A 21400-nucleotide genomic window follows, 5' to 3' on the forward strand; every position below is an offset into this window, starting at 1 on the left:
ATCATAGACTTTAAGGTCCAAGGGCTACAGTGAACCTGCAATGGTGCATCGGAATCTAATACTGCTGTCCCAGGAAAGGCTCAAAGCGCGAAATATTAGAAGATTTACTCCTCTTGTAATTAAGTCGACATTTTGCCTTTTGTATTCAATATCGATGCAATTTCTGTGTTTCATCGTTGATTTGAAGGTCCAAGGGATACAGTAAACCTACAATGGTGCATCGGAATCTAATACTGCTGTCCCAAAAAAGGCTCAAAGCACGAACTATAGAAGAGTTACTCCTCTTATAGACAAGTCGACATTTTGCCTTTTGTATTCAATATCGATGCAATTTCTGTGTTTCATCGTTGATTTGAAGGTCCAAGGGATACAGTAAATATGAGATGGTGCTTCGGAATCTAATACTGCTGTCCCAAAAAATGCTCAAAGCACGAACTATAGAAGAGTTACTCCTCTTATAAACAAGTCGACATTTTGCCTTTTGTATTCAATATCGATGCAATTTCTGTGTTTCATCGTTGATTTGAAGGTCCAAGGGATACAGTAAACCTGCAATGGTGCATCGGAATCTAATACTGCTATCCCAGGATAGGCTAAAACACGAACTATTAGAAGAGTTGCTCCTCTTGTAAATAAGTCGACATTTTGCCTTTTGTATTCAATACCGATGCAATTTCTGTGTTTCATCGTTGATTTGAAGGTCCAAGGGATACAGTAAACCTCCAATGGTGCATCGGAATCTAATACTGCTGTCCCAGGAAAGGCTCAAAGCACGAACTATTAGAAGAGTTACTCCTCATGTAAATAAGTCGACATTTTGCCTTTTGTATTTAATATCGATGAAATTTCTGTGTTTCATCGTTGATTTAAAGGTCCAAGGGATACAGTAAACCTGCAATGGTGCATCGGAATCTAATACTGCTGTCCCAGGAAAGGCTCAAAGCACGAATTATTAGAACAGTTACTCCTCTTATAAATAAGTCGACATTTTGCCTTTTGTATTTAATATCGATGCAATTTCTGTGTTTCATCGTTGATTTGAACGTCCAAGGGATACAGTAAATATGAGATGGTGCTTCGGAATCTAATACTGCTGCCCTGGAATGGTTCAAACACGAACTATTAGAAGAGTTACTTCTCTTGTAAATAAGTCGACATTTTGCCTTTTGTATTCAATATCGATTCAATTTATGTGTTTCATCATTGGTTTTAAGGTCCAAGGGATACAGTAAACCTGCAATGGTGCATCGGAATCTAATACTGCTGTCCCAGGAAAGGCTAAAATCACGAACTATTAGAAGAGTTACTTCTCTTGCAAATGAGTCGACTTTTTGCCTTTTGTATTCAATATCGATGCAATTTCTGTGTTTCATCGTTGATTTGAACGTCCAAGGGATACAGTAAACCTGCAATGGTGCATCGGAATCTAATACTGCTGTCCCAGGAAAGGCTCAAAGCACGAACTATAGAAGAGTTACTCCTCTTATAAACAAGTCGACATTTTGCCTTTTGTATTCAATATAGATGCATTTTCTGTGTTTCATCGTTGATTTGAAGGTCCAAGGGATACAGTAATCCTGCAATGGTGCATCGGAATCTAATACTGCTGTCCCAGGAAAGGGTCGAAACACGAACTATTAGAAGAGTTACTCCTCTTATAAATAATTCGACATTTTGCCTTTTGTATTCAATATCGATGCAATTTCTGTGTTTCATCGTTCATTTGGAGGTCCAAGAGATACAGTAAATATGAGATGAAGCTTCGGAATCTAAAACTGCTGTCCCAGGAACGGTTCAAACACGAACTATTAGAAGAGTTACTTCTCTTGTAAATAAGTCTACATTTTTCCTTTTGTATTCAATATCGATTTATGTTATGTGTTTCATCATTGATTTTAACGTCCAAGGGCTACAGTGAACCTGCAATGGTGCATCAGAATCTAATACTGCTGTCCCAAAAAAGGCTCAAAGCACGTACTATAAAAGAGTTACTCCTCTTATATATAAGTCGACATTTTGCCTTTTGTATTCAATATCGATGCAATTTCTGTGTTTCATCGTTGATTTGAAGGTCCAAGGGATACAGTAAACCTGCAATGGTGCATCGGAATCTAATACTGCTGTCCCAGGAAAGGGTCGAAGCACAAACTATTAGAAGAGTTACTCCTCTTATAAATAAGTCGACATTTTGCCTTTTGTATTCAATATCGATGCAATTTCTGTGTTTCATCGTTGATTTGAAGGTCCAAGGGATACAGTAAATATGAGATGGTGCTTCGGAATCTAATACTGCTGTCCCAGGTATGGTTCAAAACACGAACTATTAGAAGAGTTACTTCTCTTGTAAATAAGTCGACATTTTGCATTTTGTATTCAATATCGATGCAATTTCTGTGTTTCTACGTTGATTTGAAGGTCCAAGGGATACAGTAAACCTGCAATGGTGCATCGGAATCTAATACTGCTGACCCAGGAATGGCTAAGAGCACGAACTATTAGAAGAGTTACTCCTCTTGTAAATAAGTCGACATTTTGCCTTTTGTATTCAATACCGATGCAATTTCTGTGTTTCATCGTTGATTTGAAGGTCCAAGGAATACAGTAAACCTGCAATGGTGCATCGGAATCTGATACTGCTGTCCCAGGAAAGGCTCAAAGCACGAACTATTAGAAGAGTTACTCCTCATGTAAATAAGTCGACATTTTGCCTTTTGTATTTAATATCGATGAAATTTCTGTGTTTCATCGTTGATTTAAAGGTCCAAGGGATACAGTAAACCTGCAATGGTGCATCGGAATCTAATACTGCTGTCCCAGGAAAGGCTCAAAGCACGAATTATTAGAACAGTTACTCCTCTTATAAATAAGTCGACATTTTGCCTTTTGTATTCAATATCGATGCAATTTCTGTGTTTCATCGTTGATTTGAACGTCCAAGGGATACAGTAAATATGAGATGGTGCTTCGGAATCTAATACTGCTGCCCTGGAATGGTTCAAACACGAACTATTAGAAGAGTTACTTCTCTTGTAAATAAGTCGACATTTTGCCTTTTGTATTCAATACCGATGCAATTTCTGTGTTTCATCGTTGATTTGAAGGTCCAAGGAATACAGTAAACCTGCAATGGTGCATCGGAATCTGATACTGCTGTCCCAGGAAAGGCTCAAAGCACGAACTATTAGAAGAGTTACTCCTCATGTAAATAAGTCGACATTTTGCCTTTTGTATTTAATATCGATGAAATTTCTGTGTTTCATCGTTGATTTAAAGGTCCAAGGGATACAGTAAACCTGCAATGGTGCATCGGAATCTAATACTGCTGTCCCAGGAATGGCTAAAATCACGAACTATTAGAAGAGTTACTTCTCTTGCAAATTAGTCGACTTTTTGCCTTTTGTATTCAATATCGATGCAATTTCTGTGTTTCATCGTTGATTTGAACGTCCAAGGGATACAGTAAACTTGCAATGGTGCATCGGAATCTAATACTGCTGTCCCAGGAAAGGCTCAAAGCACGAACTATAGAAGAGTTACTCCTCTTATAAACAAGTCGACATTTTGCCTTTTGTATTCAATATAGATGCATTTTCTGTGTTTCATCGTTGATTTGAAGGTCCAAGGGATACAGTAATCCTGCAATGGTGCATCGGAATCTAATACTGCTGTCCCAGGAAAGGGTCGAAACACGAACTATTAGAAGAGTTACTCCTCTTATAAATAATTCGACATTTTGCCTTTTGTATTCAATATCGATGCAATTTCTGTGTTTCATCGTTCATTTGGAGGTCCAAGAGATACAGTAAATATGAGATGAAGCTTCGGAATCTAAAACTGCTGTCCCAGGAACGGTTCAAACACGAACTATTAGAAGAGTTACTTCTCTTGTAAATAAGTCTACATTTTTCCTTTTGTATTCAATATCGATTTATGTTATGTGTTTCATCATTGATTTTAACGTCCAAGGGCTACAGTGAACCTGCAATGGTGCATCAGAATCTAATACTGCTGTCCCAAAAAAGGCTCAAAGCACGTACTATAAAAGAGTTACTCCTCTTATAAATAAGTAGACATTTTGCCTTTTGTATTCAATATCGATGCAATTTCTGTGTTTCATCGTTGATTTGAAGGTCCAAGGGATACAGTAAACCTGCAATGGTGCATCGGAATCTAATACTGCTGTCCCAGGAAAGGGTCGAAGCACAAACTATTAGAAGAGTTACTCCTCTTATAAATAAGTCGACATTTTGCCTTTTGTATTCAATATCGATGCAATTTCTGTGTTTCATCGTTGATTTGAAGGTCCAAGGGATACAGTAAATATGAGATGGTGCTTCGGAATCTAATACTGCTGTCCCAGGTATGGTTCAAAACACGAACTATTAGAAGAGTTACTTCTCTTGTAAATAAGTCGACATTTTGCCTTTTGTATTCAATATCGATGCAATTTCTGTGTTTCTACCTTGATTTGAAGGTCCAAGGGATACAGTAAACCTGCAATGGTGCATCGGAATCTAATACTGCTGACCCAGGAATGGCTAAGAGCACGAACTATTAGAGGAGTTACTCCTCTTGTAAATAAGCCGACATTTTGCCTTTTGTATTCAATATCGATGCAATTTCTGTGTTTCATCGTTGATTTGAAGGTCCAAGGGATACAGTAAACCTGCAATGGTGCATCGGAATCTAATACTGCTGTCCCAGGAAAGGCTCAAAGCACGAACTATTAGAAGTGTTACTCCTCATGTAAATAAGTCGACATTTTGCCTTTTGTATTTAATATCGATGAAATTTCTGTGTTTCATCGTTGATTTGAAGGTCCAAGGGATACAGTAAACCTGCAATGGTGCATCGGAATCTAATACTGAGGTCCCAGGAAAGGCTCAAAGCACGAACTATAGAAGAGTTACTCCTCTTATAAACAAGTCGACATTTTGCGTTTTGTATTCAATATCGATGCAATTTCTGTGTTTCATCGTTGATTTGAAGGTCCAAGGGATACAGTAAACCTGCAATGGTGCATCGGAATCTAATACTGAGGTCCCAGGAAAGCCTCAAAGCACGAACTATTAGAAGAGTTACTCCTCATGTAAATAAGTCGACATTTTGAATTTTGTATTTAATATCGATGAAATTTCTGTGTTTCATCGTTGATTTGAAGGTCCAAGGGATACAGTAAACCTGCAATGGTGCATCGGAATCTAATACAGCTGTCCCAGGAAAGGCTCAAAGCACGAATTATTAGAACAGTTACTCCTGTTGTAAATAAGTCGACATTTTGCCTTTTGTATTCAATATGGATTCAATTTCTGTGTTTCATCGTTGATTTGAAGGTCCAAGGGATACAGTAATCCTGCAATGGTGCATCGGAATCTAATACTGCTGTCCCATGAAAGGGTCGAAGCACGAACTATTAGAAGAGTTACTCCTCTTATAAATAATTCGACATTTTGCCTTTTGTATTCAATATCGATGCAATTTCTGTTTTTCATCGTTGATTTGGAGGTCCAAGGGATACAGTAAATATGAGATGAAGCTTCGGAATCTAAAACTGCTGTCCCAGGAATGGTTCAAACACGAACTATTAGAAGAGTTACTTCTCTTGTAAATAAGTCGACATTTTTCCTTTTGTATTCAATATCGATTTAAGTTATGTGTTTCATCATTGATTTTAAGGTCCAAGGGCTACAGTGAACCTGCAATGGTGCATCGGAATCTAATACTGCTGTCCCAGGAAAGGCTAAAGTCACGAACTATTAGAATAGTTACTTCTCTTGTAAATAAGTCGATATTTTGCCTTTTGTATTCAATATCGTTGCAATTTCAGTGTTTCATCGTTGATTTGAAGGTCCAAGGGATACAGTAAACCTGCAATGGTGCATCGGAATCTAATACTGCTGTCCCAGGAAAGGCTCAAAGCAAGAACTATTAGAAGATTTACTCCTCTTGTAAATAAGTCGACATTTTGCCTTTTGTATTCAATATCGATGCAATTTCTGTGTTTCATCGTTGATTTGAAGGTCCAAGGGATACAGTTATCCTGCAATGGTGCATCGGAATCTAATACTGCTGTCCCAGGAAAGGCTCAAAGCACGAACTATTAGAAGAGTTACTCCTCTTATAAATAAGTCGACATTTTGCCTTTTGTATTCAATATCGATGCAATTTCTGTGTTTCATCGTTGATTTGAAGGTCCAAGGGATACAGTAAATATGAGATGGTGCTTCGGAATCTAATACTGCTGTCCCAGGAATGGTTCAAAACACGAACTATTAGAGGAGTTACTTCTCTTGTAAATAAGTCGACATTTTGCCTTTTGTATTCAATATCGATGCAATTTCTGTGTTTCTACATTGATTTGAAGGTCCAAGGGATACAGTAAACCTGAAATGGTGCATCGGAATCTAATACTGCCGTCCCAGGAAAGGCTAAAAGCACGAACTATTAGAAGAGTTGCTCCTCTCGTAAATAAGTCGACATTTAGCCTTTTGTATTCAATACCGATGCAATTTCTGTGTTTCATCGTTGATTTGAAGGTCCAAGGGATACAGTAAACCTGCAATGGTGCATCGGAATCTAATCTGCTGTCCCAGGAAGGGCTCAAAGCACGAACTATTAGAAGAGTTACTCTTCTTGCAAACAAGTCGACATTTATCCTTTTGTATTCAATATCTATGCAATTTCTGTGTTTCATCGTTGATTTGAAGGTCAAAAGGATACAGTAAATATGAGATGGTGCTTCGGAATCTAATACTGCTATCCCAGGAAAGGCTCAAAGCACTAACTATTAGAAGAGTTACTCCTCTTGTAAATAAGTCGACATTTTGACTTTTGTATTCACTATCGATCCAATTTCTGTGTTTCATCGTTGATTTGAATGTCCAAGGGATACAGTAAACCTGCAATGGTGCATCGGAATCTAATACTGCTGTCCCAGGAAAGGCTCAAAGCACGAACTATTAGAAGAGTTACTCCTCATGTAAATAAGTCGACATTTTGCCTTTTGTATTTAATATCGATGAAATTTCTGTGTTTCATCGTTGATTTGAAGGTCCAAGGGATACAGTAAACCTGCAATGGTGCATCGGAATCTAATACTGCTGTCCCAGGAGAGGCTCTAAGCACGAATTACTAGAACAGTTACTCCTCTTATAAATAAGTCGACATTTTGACTTTTGTATTCAATATCGATGCAATTTCTGTGTTTCATCGTTGATTTGGAGGTCCAAGGGATACAGTAAATATGAGATGAAGCTACGCAATTTAAAACTGCTGTCCCAGGAATGGTTCAAACACGAACTATTAGAAGAGTTACTTCTCTTGTAAATAAGTCGACATCTTTCCTTTTGTATTGAATATCGATTTAAGTTATGTGTTTCATCATAGATTTTAAGGTCCAAGGGCTACAGTGAACCTGCAATGGTGCATCGGAATCTAATACTGCTGTCCCAGGAAAGGCTCAAAGCGCGAACTATTAGAAGATTTACTCCTCTTGTAATTAAGTCGACATTTTGCCTTTTGTATTAAATATCGATGCAATTTCTGTGTTTCATCGTTGATTTGAAGGTCCAAGGGATACAGTAAACCTGCAATGGTGCATCGGAATCTAATACTGCTGTCCCAAAAAAGGCTCAAAGCACGAACTATAGAAGAGTTACTCCTCTTATAAACAAGTCGACATTTTGCCTTTTGTATTCAATATCGATGCAATTTCTGTGTTTCATCGTTGATTTGAAGGTCCAAGGGATACAGTAAACCTGCAATGGTGCATCTGAATCTAATACTGCTATCCCAGGATAGGCTAAAAGCACGAACTATTAGAAGAGTTGCTCCTCTTGTAAATAAGTCGACATTTTGCCTTTTGTACTCAATACCGATGCAATTTCTGTGTTTCACCGTTGATTTGAAGGTCCAAGGGATACAGTAAACCTGCAATGGTGCATCGGAATCTAATACTGCTGTCCCAGGGAAGGCTCAAAGCACGAACTATTAGAAGAGTTACTCCTCTTGTAAATAATCCGACATTTTGCCTTTTGTATTCAATATCGATGCAATTTCTGTGTTTCATCGTTGATTTGAAGGTCCAAGGGATACAGTAAACCTCCAATGGTGCAACGGAATGTAATACTGCTGTCCCAGGAAAGGCTCAAAGCACGAACTATTAGAAGAGTTACTCCTCACGTAAATAAGTCGACATTTTGCCTTTTGTATTAAATATCGATGCAATTTCTGTGTTTCATCATTGATTTGAAGGTCCAAGGGATACAGTAAACCTGCAATGGTGCATCGGAATCTAATACTGCTGTCCCAGGAAAGGCTCAAAGCGCGAACTATTAAAAGATTTACTCCTCTTGTAAATAAGTCGACATTTAGCCTTTTGTATTCAATATCGATGCAATTTCTGTGTTTCATCGTTGATTAGAAGGTCCAAGGGATACAGTAATCCTGCAATGGTGCATCGGAATCTAATACTGCTGTCCCAGGAAACGGTCGAAGCACGAACTATTAGAAGAGTTACTTCTCTTATAAGTAAGTCGACATTTTGCCTTTTGTATTCAATATCGATGCAATTTCTGTGTTTCATCGTTGATTTGAAGGTCCAAGGGATACAGTAAATATGAGATGGTGCTTCGGAATCTAATACTGCTGTCCCAGGAATGGTTCAAAACACGAACTATTAGAGGAGTTACTTCTCTTGTAAATAAGTCGACATTTTGCCTTTTGTATTCAATATCGATGCAATTTCTGTGTTTCTACATTGATTTGAAGGTCCAAGGGATACAGTAAACCTGAAATGGTGCATCGGAATCTAATACTGCTGTCCCAGGAAAGGCTAAAAGCACGAACTATTAGTAGAGTTGCTCCTCTTGTAAATAAGTCGACATTTAGCCTTTTGTATTCAATACCGATGCAATTTCTGTGTTTCATCGTTGATTTGAAGGTCCAAGGGATACAGTAAACCTGCAATGGTGCATCGGAATCTAATCTGCTGTCCCAGGAAGGGCTCAAAGCACGAACTATTAGAAGAGTTACTCTTCTTGTAAACAAGTCGACATTTATCCTTTTGTATTCAATATCTATGCAATTTCTGTGTTTCATCGTTGATTTGAAGGTCAAAAGGATACAGTAAATATGAGATGGTGCTTCGGAATCTAATGCTGCTATCCCAGGAAAGGCTCAAAGCACTAACTATTAGAAGAGTTGCTCCTCTTGTAAATAAGTCGACATTTTGCCTTTTGTACTCAATACCGATGCAATTTCTGTGTTTCATCGTTGATTTGAAGGTCCAAGGGATACAGTAAACCTGCAATGGTGCATCGGAATCTAATACTGCTGTCCCAGGAGAGGCTCAAAGCACGAATTACTAGAACAGTTACTCCTCTTATAAATAAGTCGAAATTTTGCCTTTTGTATTCAATATCGATGCAATTTCTGTGTTTCATCGTTGATTTGGAGGTCCAAGGGATACAGTAAATATGAGATGAAGCTACGCAATCTAAAACTGCTGTCCCAGGAATGGTTCAAACACGAACAATTAGAAGAGTTACTTCTCTTGTAAATAAGTCGACATCTTTCCTTTTGTATTCAATATCGATTTAAGTTATGTGTTTCATCATAGATTTTAAGGTCCAAGGGCTACAGTGAACCTGCAATGGTGCATCGGAATCTAATATTGCTGTCCCAGGAAAGGCTCAAAGCGCGAACTATTAGAAGATTTACTCCTCTTGTAATTAAGTCGACATTTTGCCTTTTGTATTCAATATCGATGCAATTTCTGTGTTTCATCGTTGATTTGAAGGTCCAAGGGATACAGTAAACCTGCAATGGTGCATCGGAATCTAATACTGCTGTCCCAAAAAAGGCTCAAAGCACGAACTATAGAAGAGTTACTCCTCTTATAAACAAGTTGACATTTTGCATTTTGTATTCAATATCGATGCAATTTCTGTGTTTCATCGTTGATTTGAAGGTCCAAGGGATACAGTAAACCTGCAATGGTGCATCTGAATCTAATACTGCTATCCCAGGATAGGCTAAAAGCACGAACTATTAGAAGAGTTGCTCCTCTTGTAAATAAGTCGACATTTTGCCTTTTGTACTCAATACCGATGCAATTTCTGTGTTTCATCGTTGATTTGAAGGTCCAAGGGATACAGTAAACCTGCAATGGTGCATCGGAATCTAATACTGCTGTCCCAGGGAAGGCTCAAAACACGAACTATTAGAAGAGTTACTCCTCTTGTAAATAATCCGACATTTTGCGTTTTGTATCCAATATCGATGCAATTTCTGTGTTTCATCGTTGATTTGAAGGTCCAAGGGATACAGTAAACCTCCAATGGTGCAACGGAATGTAATACTGCTGTCCCAGGAAAGGCTCAAAGCACGAACTATTAGAAGAGTTACTCCTCACGTAAATAAGTCGACATTTTGCCTTTTGTATTTAATATCGATGCAATTTCTGTGTTTCATCATTGATTTGAAGGTCCAAGGGATACAGTAAACCTGCAATGGTGCATCGGAATCTAATACTGCTGTCCCAGGAAAGGCTCAAAGCGCGAACTATTAGAAGATTTACTCCTCTTGTAAATAAGTCGACATTTAGCCTTTTGTATTCAATATCGATGCAATTTCTGTGTTTCATCGTTGATTTGAAGGTCCAAGGGATACAGTAATCCTGCAATGGTGCATCGGAATCTAATACTGCTGTCCCAGGAAACGGTCGAAGCACGAACTATTAGAAGAGTTACTCCTCTTATAAGTAAGTCGACATTTTGCCTTTTGTATTCAATATCGATGCAATTTCTGTGTTTCATCGTTGATTTGAAGGTCCAAGGGATACAGTAATCCTGCAATGGTGCATCGGAATCTAATACTGCTGTCCCAGGAAAGGGTCGAAGCACGAACTATTAGAAGAGTTACTCCTCTTATAAATAAGTCGACATTTTGCTTTTTGTATTCAATATCGATGCAATTTCTGTGTTTCATCGTTGATTTGAAGATCCAAGGGATACAGTAAATATGAGATGGTGCTTCGGAATCTAATACTGCTGTCCCAAAAAATGCTCAAAGCACGAACTATAGAAGAGTTACTCCTCTTATAAACAAGTCGACATTTTGCCTTTTGTATTCAATATCGATGCAATTTCTGTGTTTCATCGTTGATTTGAAGGTCCAAGGGATACAGTAAACCTGCAATGGTGCATCGGAATCTAATACTGCTATCCCAGGATAGGCTAAAACACGAACTATTAGAAGAGTTGCTCCTCTTGTAAATAAGTCGACATTTTGCCTTTTGTATTCAATACCGATGCAATTTCTGTGTTTCATCGTTGATTTGAAGGTCCAAGGGATACAGTAAACCTGCAATGGTGCATCGGAATCTAATACTGCTGTCCCAGGGAAGGCTCAAAGCACGAACTATTAGAAGAGTTACTCCTCTTGTAAATAATCCGACATTTTGCCTTTTGTATTCAATATCGATGCAATTTCTGTGTTTCATCGTTGATTTGAAGGTCCAAGGGATACAGTAAACCTCCAATGGTGCAACGGAATGTAATACTGCTGTCCCAGGAAAGGCTCAAAACACGAACTATTAGAAGAGTTACTCCACACGTAAATAAGTCGATATTTTGCCTTTTGTATTTAATATCGATGCAATTTCTGTGTTTCATCGTTGATTTGAAGGTCCAAGGTATACAGTAAACCTGCAATGGTGCATCGGAATCTAATACTGCTGTCCCAGGAAAGGCTCAAAGCGCGAACTATTAGAAGATTTACTCCTCTTGTAAATAAGTCGACATTTTGCGTTTTGTATTCAATATCGATGCAATTTCTGTGTTTCATCGTTGATTTGAAGGTCCAAGGGGTACAGTAATCCTGCAATGGTGCATCGGAATCTAATACTGCTGTCCCAGGAAAGGGTCGAAGCACGAACTATTAGAAGAGTTACTCCTCTTATAAATAAGTCGACATTTTGCCTTTTGTATTCAATATCGATGCAATTTCTGTGTTTCATCGTTGATTTGAAGGTCCAAGGGATACAGTAAATATGAGATGGTGCTTCGGAATCTAATACTGCTGTCCCAGGAATGGTTCAAAACACGAACTATTAGAAGAGTTACTTCTCTTGTAAATAAGTCGACATTTTGCCTTTTGTATTCAATATCGATGCAATTTCTGTGTTTATACGTTGATTTGAAGGTCCAAGGGATACAGTAAACCTGCAATGGTGCATCGGAATCTAATACTGCTGTCCCAGGAAAGGCTCAAAGCACGAACTATTAGAAGAGTTACTCCTCATGTAAATAAGTCGACATTTTGCCTTTTGTATTTAATATCGATGAAATTTCTGTGTTTCATCGTTGATTTGAGGGTCCAAGGGATACAGTAAACCTGCAATGGTGCATCGGAATCAAATACTGAGGTCCCAGGAAAGGCTCAATGCACTAACTATAGAAGAGTTACTCCTCTTATAAACAAGTCGACATTTTGCCTTTTGTATTCAATATCGATGCAATTTCTGTGTTTCATCGTTGATTTGAAGGTCCAAGGGATACAGTAAACCTGCAATGGTGCATCGGAATCTAATACTGAGGTCCCAGGAAAGGCTCAAAGCACGAACTATTAGAAGAGTTACTCCTCATGTAAATAAGTCGACATTTTGCCTTTTGTATTTAATATCGATGAAATTTCTGTGTTTCATCGTTGATTTGAAGGTCCAAGGGATACAGTAAACCTGCAATGGTGCATCGGAATCTAATACTGCTGTCCCAGGAAAGGCTCAAAGCACGAATTATTAGAACAGTAACTCCTCTTGTAAATAAGTCGACATTTTGCCTTTTGTATTCAATATGGATGCAATTTCTGTGTTTCATCGTTGATTTGAAGGTCCAAGGGATACAGTAAACCTTCAATGGTGCATCGGAATCTAATACTGAGGTCCCAGGAAAGGCTCAAAGCACGAACTATTAGAACAGTTACTCCTCTTGTAAATAATTCGACATTTTGCCTTTTGTATTCAATATCGATGCAATTTCTGTGTTTCATCGTTGATTTGAAGGTCCAAGGGATACAGTAAAACTTCAATGGTGCATCGGAATCTAATACTGAGGTCCCAGGAAAGGCTCAAATCACGAACTATTAGAAGAGTTACTCCTCATGTAAATAAGTCAACATTTTGCCTTTTGTACATAATATCGATGCAATTTCTGTGTTTCATCGTTGATTTGAAGGTCCAAGGGATACAGTAAACCTGCAACGGTGCATCGGAATCTAATACTGCTGTCCCAGGAAAGGCTCAAAGCGCGAACTATTAGAAAATTTACTCCTCTTGTAAATAAGTCGACATTTTGCCTTTTGTATTCAATATCGATGCAATTTCTGTGTTTCATCGTTGATTTGAAGGTCCAAGGGATACAGTAATCCTGCAATGGTGCATCGGAATCTAATACTGCTGTCCCAGGAAAGATTCGAAGCACGAACTATTAAAAGAGTTACTTCTCTTATAAATAAGTCGACATTTTGGCTTTTGTATTCAATATCGATGCAATTTCTGTGTTTCATCGTTGATTTGAAGGTCCAAGGGATACAGTAAATATGAGATGGTGCTGCGGAATCTAATACTGCTGTCCCAGGAATGGTTCAAAACACGAACTATTAGAAGAGTTACTTCTCTTGTAAATAAGTCGACATTTTGCCTTTTGTATTCAATACCGATGCAATTGCTGTGTTTCATCGTTGATTTGAAGGTCCAAGGGATACAGTAAACCTGCAATGGTGCATCGGAATCTAATCTGCTGTCCCAGGAAGGGCTCAAAGCACGAACTATTAGAAGAGTTACTCCTCTTGTAAACAAGTCGACATTTAGCCTTTTGTATTCAATATCGATGCAATTTCTGTGTTTCATCGTTGATTTGAAGGTCAAAGGGATACAGTAAATATGAGATGGTGCTGCGGAATCTAATACTGCTATCCCAGGAAAGGCTCAAAGCACGAACTATTAGAAGAGTTACTCGTCTTGTAAATAATCCGACATTTTGCCTTTTGTATTCAATATCGATGCAATTTCTGTGTTTCATCGTTGATTTGAAGGTCCAAGGGATACAGTAAACCTCCAATGGTGCATCGGAATCTAATACTGCTGTCCCAGGAAAGGCTCAAAGCACGAACTATTAGAAGAGTTACTCCTCATGTAAATAAGTCGACATTTTGCCTTTTGTATTTAATATCGATGCAATTTCTGTCTTTCATCGTTGATTTGAAGGTCCAAGGGATACAGTAAACCTGCAATGGTGTATCGGAATCTAATACTGCTGTCCCAGGAAAGGGTCGAAGCACGAACTATTAGAAGAGTTACTCCTCTTATAAATAAGTCGACATTTTGCCTTTTGTATTCAATATCGATGCAATTTCTGTGTTTCATCGTTGATTTGAAGGTCCAAGGGATACAGTAAATATGAGATGGTGCTTCGGAATCTAATACTGCTGTCCCAAAAAATGCTCAAAGCACGAACTATAGAAGAGTTACTCCTCTTATAAACAAGTCGACATTTTGCCTTTTGTATTCAATATCGATGCAATTTCTGTGTTTCATCGTTGATTTGAAGGTCCAAGGGATACAGTAAACCTGCAATGGTGCATCGGAATCTAATACTGCTATCCCAGGATAGGCTAAAACACGAACTATTAGAAGAGTTGCTCCTCTTGTAAATAAGTCGACATTTTGCCCTTTGTATTCAATACCGATGCAATTTCTGTGTTTCATCGTTGATTTGAAGGTCCAAGGGATACAGTAAACCTGCAATGGTGCATCGGAATCTAATACTGCTATCCCAGGATAGGCTAAAAGCACGAACTATTAGAAGAGTTGCTCCACTTGTAAATAAGTCGACATTTTGCGTTTTGTATTCAATACCGATGCAATTTCTGTGTTTCATCGTTGATTTGAAGGTCCAAGGGATACACTAAACCTGCATTGGTGCATCGGAATCTAATACTGCTGTCCCAGGAAAGGCTCAAAGCACGAACTATTAGAAGAGTTGCTCCTCTTGTAAAGATGTCGACATTTTGCCTTTTGTATTCAATACCGATGCAATTTCTGTGTTTCATCGTTGATTTGAAGGTCCAAGGGATACAGTAAACCTGCAATGGTGCATCGGAATCAAATACTGCTGTCCCAGGGAAGGCTCAAAACACGAACTATTAGAAGAGTTACTCCTCTTGTAAATAATCCGACATTTTGCCTTTTGTATTCAATATCGATGCAATTTCTGTGTTTCATCGTTGATTTGAAGGTCCAAGGGATACAGTAAACCTAAAATGGTGCATCGGAATCTAATACTGCTGTCCCAGGAATGGCTCAAAGCACGAACTATTAGAAGAGTTACTCCTCATGTAAATAAGTCGACATTTTGCCTTTTGTATTTAATATCGATGCAATTTCTGTGTTTCATCGTTGATTTGAAGGTCCAAGGGATACAGTAAACCTGCAATGGTGCATCGGAATCTAATACTGCTGTCCCAGGAAAGGATCAAAGCGCGAACTATTAGAAGAGTTACTCCTCTTGTAAATAAGTCGACATTTTGCCTTTTGTATTCAATATCGATGCAATTTCTGTGTTTCATCGTTGATTTGAAGGTCCAAGGGATACAGTAATCCTGCAATGGTGCATCGGAATCTAATACTGCTGTCCCAGGAAAGGGTCGTTGCACGAACTATTACAAGAGTTACTCCTCTTATAAATAAGTCGACATTTTGCTTTTTGTATTCAATATCGATGCAATTTCTGTGTTTCATCGTTGATTTGAAGGTCCAAGGGATACAGTAAATTTGAGATGGTGCTTCGGAATCTAATACTGCTGTCCCAAAAAATGCTCAAAGCACGAACTATAGAAGAGTTACTCCTCTTATAAACAAGTCGACATTTTGCCTTTTGTATTCAATATCGATGCAATTTCTGTGTTTCATCGTTGATTTGATGGTCCAAGGGATACAGTAAACCTGCAATGGTGCATCGGAATCTAATACTGCTATCCCAGGATAGGCTAAAAGCACGAACTATTAGACGAGTTGCTCCTCTTGTAAATAAGTCGACATTTTGCCTTTTGTATTCAATACCGATGCAATTTCTGTGTTTCATCGTTGATGTGAAGGTCCAAGGGATACAGTAAACCTGCAATGGTGCATCGGAATCTAATACTGCTGTCCCAGGGAAGGCTCAAAGCACGAACTATTAGAAGAGTTACTCCTCTTGTAAATAATCCGACATTTTGCCTTTTGTATTCAATATCGATGCAATTTCTGTGTTTCATCGTTGATTTCAAGGTCCAAGGGATACAGTAAACCTCCAATGGTGCATCGGAATGTAATACTGCTGTCCCAGGAAAGGCTCAAATCACGAACTATTAGAAGAGTTACTCCTCATGTAAATAAGTCAACATTTTGCCTTTTGTACATAATATCGATGCAATTTCTGTGTTTCATCGTTGATTTGAAGGTCCAAGGGATACAGTAAACCTGCAACGGTGCATCGGAATCTAATACTGCTGTCCCAGGAAAGGCTCAAAGCGCGAACTATTAGAAAATTTACTCCTCTTGTAAATAAGTCGACATTTTGACTTTTGTATTCAATATCGATGCAATTTCTGTGTTTCATCGTTGATTTGAAGGTCCAAGGGATACAGTAATCCTGCAATGGCGCATCGGAATCTAATACTGCTGTCCCAGGAAAGATTCGAAGCACGAACTATTAAAAGAGTTACTTCTCTTATAAATAAGTCGACATTTTGGCTTTTGTATTCAATATCGATGCAATTTCTGTGTTTCATCGTTGATTTGAAGGTCCAAGGGATACAGTAAATATGAGATGGTGCTGCGGAATCTAATACTGCTGTCCCAGGAATGGTTCAAAACACGAACTATTAGAAGAGTTACTTCTCTTGTAAATAAGTCGACATTTTGCCTTTTGTATTCAATACCGATGCAATTGCTGTGTTTCATCGTTGATTTGAAGGTCCAAGGGATACAGTAAACCTGCAATGGTGCATCGGAATCTAATCTGCTGTCCCAGGAAGGGCTCAAAGCACGAACTATTAGAAGAGTTACTCCTCTTGTAAACAAGTCGACATTTAGCCTTTTGTATTCAATATCGATGCAATTTCTGTGTTTCATCGTTGATTTGAAGGTCAAAGGGATACAGTAAATATGAGATGGTGCTGCGGAATCTAATACTGCTATCCCAGGAAAGGCTCAAAGCACGAACTATTAGAAGAGTTACTCGTCTTGTAAATAATCCGACATTTTGCCTTTTGTATTTAATATCGATGCAATTTCTGTCTTTCATCGTTGATTTGAAGGTCCAAGGGATACAGTAAACCTGCAATGGTGTATCGGAATCTAATACTGCTGTCCCAGGAAAGGCTCAAATCGCGAACTATTAGAAGAGTTACTCCTCTTGTAAATAAGTCGACATTTTGCCTTTTGTATTCAATATCGATGCAATTTCTGTGTTTCATCGTTGATTTGAAGGTCCAAGGGATACAGTAATCCTGCAATGGTGCATCGGAATCTAATACTGCTGTCCCAGGAAAGGGTCGAAGCACGAACTATTAGAAGAGTTACTCCTCTTATAAATAAGTCGACATTTTGCTTTTTGTATTCAATATCGATGCAATTTCTGTGTTTCATCGTTGATTTGAAGGTCCAAGGGATACAGTAAATATGAGATGGTGCTTCGGAATCTAATACTGCTGTCCCAAAAAATGCTCAAAGCACGAACTATAGAAGAGTTACTCCTCTTATAAACAAGTCGACATTTTGCCTTTTGTATTCAATGTCGATGCAATTTCTGTGTTTCATCGTTGATTTGAAGGTCCAAGGGATACAGTAAACCTGCAATGGTGCATCGGAATCTAATACTGCTATCGCAGGATAGGCTAAAACACGAACTATTAGAAGAGTTGCTCCTCTTGTAAATAAGTCGACATTTTGCCCTTTGTATTCAATACCGATGCAATTTCTGTGTTTCATCGTTGATTTGAAGGTCCAAGGGATACAGTAAACCTGCAATGGTGCATCGGAATCTAATACTGCTATCCCAGGATAGGCTAAAAGCACGAACTATTAGAAGAGTTGCTCCACTTGTAAATAAGTCGACATTTTGCCTTTTGTATTCAATACCGATGCAATTTCTGTGTTTCATCGTTGATTTGAAGGTCCAAGGGTTACACTAAACCTGCATTGGTGCATCGGAATCTAATACTGCTGTCCCAGGAAAGGCTCAAAGCACGAACTATTAGAAGAGTTGCTCCTCTTGTAAAGAAGTCGACATTTGGCCTTTTGTATTCAATACCGATGCAATTTCTGTGTTTCATCGTTGATTTGAAGGTCCAAGGGATACAGTAAACCTGCAATGGTGCATCGGAATCAAATACTGCTGTCCCAGGGAAGGCTCAAAACACGAACTATTAGAAGAGTTACTCCTCTTGTAAATAATCCGACATTTTGCCTTTTGTATTCAATATCGATGCAATTTCTGTGTTTCATCGTTGATTTGAAGGTCCAAGGGATACAGTAAACCTAAAATGGTGCATCGGAATCTAATACTGCTGTCCCAGGAATGGCTCAAAGCACGAACTATTAGAAGAGTTACTCCTCATGTAAATAAGTCGACATTTTGCCTTTTGTATTTAATATCGATGCAATTTCTGTGGATCATCGTTGATTTGAAGGTCCAAGGGATACAGTAAACCTGCAATGGTGCATCGGAATCTAATACTGCTGTCCCAGGAAAGGATCAAAGCGCGAACTATTAGAAGAGTTACTCCTCTTGTAAATAAGTCGACATTTTGCCTTTTGTATTCAATATCGATGCAATTTCTGTGTTTCATCGTTGATTTAAAGGTCCAAGGGATACAGTAATCCTGCAATGGTGCATCGGAATCTAATACTGCTGTCCCAGGAAAGGGTCGTTGCACGAACTATTACAAGAGTTACTCCTCTTATAAATAAGTCGACATTTTGCTTTTTGTATTCAATATCGATGCAATTTCTGTGTTTCATCGTTGATTTGAAGGTCCAAGGGATACAGTAAATTTGAGATGGTGCTTCGGAATCTAATACTGCTGTCCCAAAAAATGCTCAAAGCACGAACTATAGAAGAGTTACTCCTCTTATAAACAAGTCGACATTTTGCCTTTTGTATTCAATATCGATGCAATTTCTGTGTTTCATCGTTGATTTGAAGGTCCAAGGGATACAGTAAACCTGCAATGGTGCATCGGAAACTAATACTGCTATCCCAGGATAGGCTAAAAGCACGAACTATTAGAAGAGTTGCTCCTCTTGTAAATAAGTCGACATTTTGCCTTTTGTATTCAATACCGATGCAATTTCTGTGTTTCATCGTTGATTTGAAGGTCCAAGGGATACAGTAAACCTGCAATGGTGCATCGGAATCTAATACTGCTATCCCAGGATAGGCTAAAAGCACGAACTATTAGAAGAGTTGCTCCTCTTGTAAATTAGTCGACATTTTGCCTTTTGTATTTAATATCGATGCAATTTCTGTGTTTCATCGTTGATTTGAGGGTCCAAGGGATACAGTAAACCTGCAATGGTGCATCGGAATCTAATACTGCTGTCCCAGGAAAGGCTCGAAGCGCGAACTATTAAAAGAGTTACTCCTCTTGTAAATAAGTCGACATTTTGCCTTTTGTATTCAATATCGATTCAATTTATGTGTTTCATCATTGGTTTTAAGGTCCAAGGGCTACAGTGAACCTACAATGGTGCATCGGAATCTAATACTGCTGTCCCAGGATAGGCTAAAAGCACGAACTATTAGACGAGTTGCTCCTCTTGTAAATAAGTCGACATTTTGCCTTTTGTATTCAATACCGATGCAATTTCTGTGTTTCATCGTTGATGTGAAGGTCCAAGGGATACAGTAAACCTGCAATGGTGCATCGGAATCTAATACTGCTGTCCCAGGGAAGGCTCAAAGCACGAACTATTAGAAGAGTTACTCCTCTTGTAAATAATCCGACATTTTGCCTTTTGTATTCAATATCGATGCAATTTCTGTGTTTCATCGTTGATTTCAAGGTCCAAGGGATACAGTAAACCTCCAATGGTGCATCGGAATGTAATACTGCTGTCCCAGGAAAGGCTCAAATCACGAACTATTAGAAGAGTTACTCCTCATGTAAATAAGTCAACATTTTGCCTTTTGTACATAATATCGATGCAATTTCTGTGTTTCATCGTTGATTTGAAGGTCCAAGGGATACAGTAAACCTGCAACGGTGCATCGGAATCTAATACTGCTGTCCCAGGAAAGGCTCAAAGCGCGAACTATTAGAAAATTTACTCCTCTTGTAAATAAGTCGACATTTTGACTTTTGTATTCAATATCGATGCAATTTCTGTGTTTCATCGTTGATTTGAAGGTCCAAGGGATACAGTAATCCTGCAATGGCGCATCGGAATCTAATACTGCTGTCCCAGGAAAGATTCGAAGCACGAACTATTAAAAGAGTTACTTCTCTTATAAATAAGTCGACATTTTGGCTTTTGTATTCAATATCGATGCAATTTCTGTGTTTCATCGTTGATTTGAAGGTCCAAGGGATACAGTAAATATGAGATGGTGCTGCGGAATCTAATACTGCTGTCCCAGGAATGGTTCAAAACACGAACTATTAGAAGAGTTACTTCTCTTGTAAATAAGTCGACATTTTGCCTTTTGTATTCAATACCGATGCAATTGCTGTGTTTCATCGTTGATTTGAAGGTCCAAGGGATACAGTAAACCTGCAATGGTGCATCGGAATCTAATCTGCTGTCCCAGGAAGGGCTCAAAGCACGAACTATTAGAAGAGTTACTCCTCTTGTAAACAAGTCGACATTTAGCCTTTTGTATTCAATATCGATGCAATTTCTGTGTTTCATCGTTGATTTGAAGGTCAAAGGGATACAGTAAATATGAGATGGTGCTGCGGAATCTAATACTGCTATCCCAGGAAAGGCTCAAAGCACGAACTATTAGAAGAGTTACTCGTCTTGTAAATAATCCGACATTTTGCCTTTTGTATTTAATATCGATGCAATTTCTGTCTTTCATCGTTGATTTGAAGGTCCAAGGGATACAGTAAACCTGCAATGGTGTACCGGAATCTAATACTGCTGTCCCAGGAAAGGCTCAAATCGCGAACTATTAGAAGAGTTACTCCTCTTGTAAATAAGTCGACATTTTGCCTTTTGTATTCAATATCGATGCAATTTCTGTGTTTCATCGTTGATTTGAAGTTCCAAGGGATACAGTAATCCTGCAATGGTGCATCGGAATCTAATACTGCTGTCCCAGGAAAGGGTCGAAGCACGAACTATTAGAAGAGT

Source organism: Schistocerca cancellata, chromosome 8 (assembly GCF_023864275.1).
Source record: "Schistocerca cancellata isolate TAMUIC-IGC-003103 chromosome 8, iqSchCanc2.1, whole genome shotgun sequence".
Classification (NCBI taxonomy): Eukaryota; Metazoa; Arthropoda; class Insecta; order Orthoptera; family Acrididae; genus Schistocerca; species Schistocerca cancellata.